Below are 7,312 nucleotides of genomic sequence, written 5' to 3' on the forward strand. Positions count from 1 at the left end.
GAGTGGTAGAATCTAGGGAGAGTTGAGAGAATGTAGGCAAAATTTTTAAAAATGTTAGTAATGTAGAGGTTATTGGTGCAGAGGTATTTAATAGTGGACAGGATCCTGGAAAGGTGTGTGAATGCTGTATCTCCCTATGGCTTATAATTGTCATATTGAAACAATCACATCCATTAATTTACCTTTACTAATTCAAGGGATATTTTTATGTAATTACAATTCACATTTCTATTCTGGTCTTTGAAAGTGATGTGGACATAAGTATTGGAGCCTCAATTTGTATTGAGAAATACAAATGCACAATCCCTTCTCAAAGAAAAACTATATTTAAAATTAAGTATAGCCATTGCACAATGCTGCATTTATTTCTCTGTAAACCAAATCCAAGGTTCTGAACTGAAGCATCTTCCTTTTTATAGGCTGCATGTATATTTTTAGTTATAATTAGAAATGCATATATACATCTATATTTGTAGCTGCTGCTAAAAATAAACCCTGTATCTATATATAAAAATTTTAATTCCATTAAGTCAAAAATTATTTTTAGCTGGTGTTTGGTGAAAAGATTTTGCTCGTGTTCTTCCCTCCACACATGTGACTGGCTAGGCACGTTTGACAATGACAACTGTTGGCAGAATCTCAGATGGTGATAGGGTACAGGAGTGGGATAGATTGGCTGGTTGAGTGGCGTCACAACAGCAACTTGCACTCAGCATGAAGGAATTGAATTGATTGTGAACTTCAGGAAGGGGAAGTCGAGAGTGTTGCACCGGTGTGTACCAAGGAGGACATTCTAATTGGTTGCATTGGATGTCTGGTATGGAGGATCGGAGAAGGTTGCAGAGGCTTGTATACTCAGCCAGCTCTGTATGGCACTATCTTCCCCGCCATCCAGGAGATCTTCAAAAGGTGATGCCTCAAATAGGTGACATCCATCTACCACCCATGACGTGCGCTCTTTTCATAATACTGGAACCCGAAGACCAACATTCAACTTTTTAGGAGCAGATTTCCACTCAGTCTTCAAATTTCTAAACGGTCCATGAGCTTACTGCGTTATTTGTATTTTGTAACTGATTTTTGTTCAATACTGTATTGCTGCCATAGAACAGCAAAATTTACAAGTGTCAGTGATTAATAAACCTGATTCTGAAGAAGGGTTTTGGATCTCAAACAATTTGGAATTCAGGTCAGTATTAAATCTTTCAAACCACTTTGTTTCTATCCTCTAAGTACCTTTAGAAAAACATTCAGAACAGCACTTTTTAAAAAAGATTTCCAGCAACCAGCAGTGTTTGAATTTCTTTAATTTTGCATTTTCAGCTAATGAAAACTCCCAAGTTCTTGAAGCGTTATATGATCCAAAGCTGATTTTTGCATGTGATGAAAATGGAGAGAATGTGAGAATATAGTATGGGGTAAAAAGGAACCCAAAAACCATCTCAACTGGCTGGAATGTTTACTGATATATTTAACCTCTTGCTTCGGCAGTCTGGGGTACCCACCTGCTTCAAGCAGGCTCAAGTATACCGGTGCCCAAGAAGTACATGGTAATCTGCCTTGATTTGCCCAAAAGCACTTGCATCCATGCTGATGAAGTGCTTTGAAACATTGGTGCTGAAGTATATTAACTCACCTGAGGAGCAACTTGGATCCCCTCCGTCAAACAGGTCAACTCAGATACCATTTCACTGGCTCTTAATGCAGCACTCTAACATCTGGACGAGGAGATGCATACACTAGGATGCTCTTCATCAACTACAGCTCTGCGTTGAACACTTGTCCTTTCAAGATTAATTAATGGAGTGCCAAGTTCTTGGCCTCAACACCCACTTTTGGAAATTGATCATCGATTTCCTCACTTGCAGACCCTAGTCAGTTGGGATTGGCAACAACTCCACAATAACCTTAAGCGCAGGTGCACTACATAGCTGTGTGCTAAGTCCCCTGCTGTGTTTTTTTTTATACTTGTGACTATGAGGCAAAATCCAGCAACAATCCATGATTTAAGTTTACTTATGACACCACTGTTAATGGCTGAATTAAATCAAAGGTGCTTGACTAATCTGTTGGGAGTTTTTCGAGGATGTAACCAGGAAGTTAGACGGGGGAGATCCAGTGGATGTAGTGTACCTCGATTTTCAGAAGGCTTTTGATAAGGTCCCACATAGAAGATTGGTGGGTAAAATCAAAGCTCAGGGCATCGGGGGGGAAGGCATTGACATAGATAGAAAACTGGTTGGCAGATAGAAAGCAAAGGGTAGTGGTGAATGGGTGTTTCTCAGAATGGCAGGTGGTGACTAGTGGGGTGCCACAGGGCTCGGTATTGGGACCACAGCTGTTTACCATTTACGTTAACGATTTGGATGAAGGCATAGAAAATAACATCAGCAAATTTGCTGATGATACCAAGCTGGGTGGCAGTGTGACATGTGATGAGGATGTTAGGAGAATTCAGGGTGAATTGGATAGGCTGGGTGAGTGGGCAGATACTTGGCAGATGGCGTTTAATGTGAATAAGTGTGAGGTTATCCACTGGGAGTAAGAACAGGAAGGCAGATTATTATCTGAACGGTGCAGAGTTAGGTAAGGGAGAAATACAAAGAGATCTAGGAGTCCTTGTTCATCAGTCACTGAAGGTGAATGAGCAAGTGCAGCAGGCAGTGAAGAAGGCTAATGAAATGTTGGCCTTTATTACAAAGGGAATTGAGTACAAGAGCAAGGAAATCCTCTTGCATTTGTACAGAGCCCTGGTGAGACCACACCTGGAGTATTGTGTACAGTTTTGGTCTCCAGGGTTAAGGAAGGACATCCTGGCTGTAGAGGAAGTGCAGCGTAGATTCATGAGGTTAATTCCTGGGATGTCTGGACTGTCTTACGCAGAGAGGTTAGAGAGACAGGGCTTGTACATGCTGGAATTAAGGAGATTGAGAGGGGATCTGATTGAAACATATAAGATTATTTAGGGATTGGACAAGATAGAGGCAGGAAATATGTTCCAGATGCTGGGAGAGTCCAGTACCAGAGGGCATGGTTTGAGAATAAGGGGTAGGTCATTTAGGACAGAGTTAAGGAAAAACTTCTCCCAGAGAGTTGTGGGGGTCTGGAATGCACTGCCTCGGAAGGTAGTGGAGGCCAATTCTCTGGATGCTTTCAAGAAGGAGCTAGATAGGTATCTTATGGATAGGGGAATCAAGGGATATGGGGACAAGGCAGGAACCGGGTATTGATAGGAATTGATCAGCCATGATCTGAAAATGGCGGTGCAGGCTTGAAGGGCTGAATGGTCTACTTCTGTGTCTATTGTCATAAGACTGAAAATCTGGCTGAATGGTGCCACAACAACCAAAAAACTGATTATTGACCACTAGAGGGAACTGGAAGTCCACGAGCCAGTCCTTAGGGGATCAGAGGTGGAGAGGGTCAGCAACTTAAAATTCCTTTGTATTATCATTTCAGAAGATCTGTCCTGGATCCAACATGGAAATGCCTTTACAAGGAAAGCATGGCAGCACCTCTACTCAGAAGTTTAAGATTTGGCATGTCATCTAAAACTTTGACAAACTTCCATAGATGAGCAGTGGTGAGTTTACTGACTAGTTGCATCACAGCCTGATATGGGTACACCAATGCCCTTGAATGGAAAAGCTTATAAAAAGTAGTGGGTGCTGCCCAACCCATCACAGGTAAAGCCCTTCCCCTATAAATGAGCACATAAGGAGGGCTATCGTCAAGGGCCTCCACCATCTAGGCCATGCTCTATTTTCCTTGCTGCTGCAATCAGGAATGAGGTACCTGACTCTCAAGAACCACACCATCAGCTTCGGGAACAGTAATTATCCCTCAACCATCAGACTCTTAAAACAGAGGGGATAACTGCACTCATCTCTACAATAAACTGTTCTCACAATCTATGGGCGCACTTTCAAGGACTCTACAACTCATTCTTGATTCAATGCATATTTATTTAAGATTACTTTTTTCTCTTTTTTTGTATTTGTACAGTTTGCTGTCTTTTATACATCTGTATTTGTGTACATCTTTATTGATTCTGTTCTTTCTCTGAATAACCGTAAGATTTATAGGTACGTGAATGGGTGGTTAGAGGATATGCAGAGGCACCTGAAGAGAAAAGCACATTGAGAGAAATCTGCAAAGTGAGAAACATGTGGAATAGCAGGAAAAGGGAGAAGGGTTCAAAAATGAACTTGCGTCTGAGTGAGGGAACATAAGAAATAGAAGCATGCATTGGTATTTTGATCTCTCGTGCAACCCCACCATTTAACACAATCATGGTAGAACTACCTCAGCACAACTCTCCTGAACTTGATTACTTTTAATACTGTTTTTAAAATGCCAAGTTATTGAGCACCAGCAGCCTCAGGGTAGAAAATGTCAAGGAATCATTGCCTTCTGGGTGAATAAATTGCTTCTTATTAATGCACATTTTGAGATATTGCTAATTCCAGACACTCGAGCTAGGCAAACCATTAACTCTGCATGTTGAGCCCTTTACGAATTTTGACAGTTTCAATGAGATCATCTAAATGAAGTTCCATGTCTATCTACTCTTTCTAGGACCTCAAGAATGTCAAACAGATTTGTCGGACATGATTACCATTTCATTTGCCAAACTGATTCTGATAATAGACAATAGACAGTAGGTGCAGGAGTAGGCCATTAGGCCCTTTTAGCCAGCACTGCCATTCACTGTGATCATGGCTGATCATACACCATCAGTACCCTGTTCCTGCCCTCTCCCCATATCCCTTGACCCCGCTATCTATAAGAGCTCTATCTAACTCTCTCCTGAATGCATCCAGAGACTTGGCCTCCACTGCCTTCTGGGGCAGAACATTCCACATATCCACCACTCTCTGGGTGAAAAAGTTTTTCCACATCTCTGTTCTAAATGACCTACCCCTTATTCTTAAACTGTGGTCTCTAGTTCTGGACTCGCCCATCAGCGGGAACATGCTTCCTGCCTCCAGTGTGTCCAATCCGTTAATAATATATGTTTCAATCAGATCCCCTCTCATCCTTCTAAATTCCAGTGTATATAAGCCCAGTGGCTCCAATCTTTCAACATATGACAGTCCCGCCATTCTGGGAATTAACCTTGTGAACCTATGCTGCACTCCCTCAATAGCGAGAATGTCCTTCCTCAAATTTGGAGACTAAAACTGCACACAATACTCCAGGTGGGGTCTCACCAGGGCCCTGTACAGCTGCAGAAGGACCTCTTTACTCCTATACTCAATTCCTCTTGTTATAAAAGCCAGCATGCCATAATACTACTTTGATGCCTGGTTAAACGGGTAGTTAACTTTCCATCCTGATTGAAAACTGGGTTATATTTACTCCTAGTTTGGCAAAACTCTAAATTCTGGAAATAAAAAGATGGTCCAATGCTTTGCATCAGGACTGAGAGTAGAGGGAATGCAAAGTATTTTTTAAAAAAAGAGTAAGGTGGGATTGGGTGAGATGGGCTGGCGATGGATGAAACTAGGTGAGGTGAAGCTTACTATCTGTTGGAATGGTAAAAGCAGGCAGGTTCTGTTATGACTTTGAAATAGCCACGTTTTACTTGAGAGAAAATAATTTGAAGTATAGGGGGAAAGGGCCAGGAAAGCTGACCAAATGATTGCTTGGCAAAGATTTGATGGGCTGAAATGCTTTAATAAGTGTTCACTATATCCTTTCTAATCATCATTTTTCTAAAAGATGGTTTAACTTTCTAAGATGTATGCAGGTTTTGTCTCTACAATATGTCTGGTATTCCTAGGTCTTTTATAGTCTCATCATTTCTACTTTTACATCTTTTACCATTAGTCATAAAATGTAGTACTCCATTAGTTTTTAATTTGATCTTAACAACCTGTGCTGCTGCATTTACCGCCTAATGAACCTAAAGCTCTTCTGGATGTCGAAATGCAATCATTCATAATTTTTACTCTAAAATTGGCCAGATCATATCTAGTGTCATAGAATTTTATCGGCAATTTTTTACTTGCTTCACTATTTAATAAATGTCCTCTTTTTAATTTCAATTATTTGTTAGGTCCTCTTCTGAGCATTTAAAGCAATTTTAGACACCATTCCCTCTAGCTTTATAGTCAAATCATTTATACTCACAGTCTACTGCACCTTTAGCTCGGAGTAATTTTTGTCTATGCTGAAGGCTTGCCCTTTACCCTTTTCTAATCTCTCTTTAATTTACTGAACTTTCTTTAAGAGAAGAAAAATAAACACAGCTTTGAACAGAACCAATAAAAAATTATCTTTCATAAATCCTTGTTTACCCTGCCAATATATATAATTTTCAAGATTTAAAAGTGTTTAGAAACATAGAAATCTACAGCACATTACAGGCCCTTCGACCCACAATGTTGTGCCTACCATGTAACCTACTCTAGAACCTGCCTAGAATTTCTCTACTGCATAGCCCTCTATTTTTCTAAGCCCATGTACCTATCTAAGAGTCTCTTAAAAGACCCTATTGTATCTGACTCTACTATCTTTGCTGGCAGTGCATTCCATACACCCACACTGTGGAAAAACTTGCCTCTGACATCCCCCTTGTACCTACTTTCAAGCACCTTATAACTATGCCCCCACGTGTTAGCCATTTCAGTCCTGGAGAAGAAAAAAGCCTCTTGCTATCCACATGATCAACGCCTCTCATCATCTTATGCACTTCTATCAGGTCACCACTCATCCTCCATCGCCCCAAGGAGAAAAGGCCAAGTTCACTCATCCTATTCTCATAAGGTATGCTCTCCAATTCAGGCAACATCCTTGTAAATCTCCTTTGCGCACTCTCTATTGTATCTGCATCCTTCCCTCAATGAGGTGACCAGAACTGAACACAATACTCCAAGTGGGGTCTAACTAAGGTCTTAGTTAGCTGTAACATTACTTCACGGCTCTTGAACTCAATCCTACAGCTGATCTTCCACACGGCCAAAAGTCTTACCATTAATATTATATTCTGTCTTCATATTTGACCTACAGAAATGAACCACTTCACATTTGGGTTGAACTCCATCTGTTACTTCTCAACCCAGTTCTGCATTCTATCGATGTCGCACTGACTATCCACAACACCGCCAACTTTTGTGTCATCAGCAAACTTACTAAGCCCCCCCCCCCCCACTTCCTCATCCAGGTCATTTATAAAAATCACTAAGAGGAGGGGGTCCCAGAACAGATCCCTGAGGAACACCACTGGTCACCGTCCTCCATGCAGAGTAGAAACTATCCACAACCGCCCTTTGCCTTCTGTGGGCAAACCAATTCTGGATCCACAAAG

Source organism: Hemitrygon akajei, chromosome 15 (assembly GCF_048418815.1).
Source record: "Hemitrygon akajei chromosome 15, sHemAka1.3, whole genome shotgun sequence".
NCBI classification, from domain to species: domain Eukaryota; kingdom Metazoa; phylum Chordata; class Chondrichthyes; order Myliobatiformes; family Dasyatidae; genus Hemitrygon; species Hemitrygon akajei.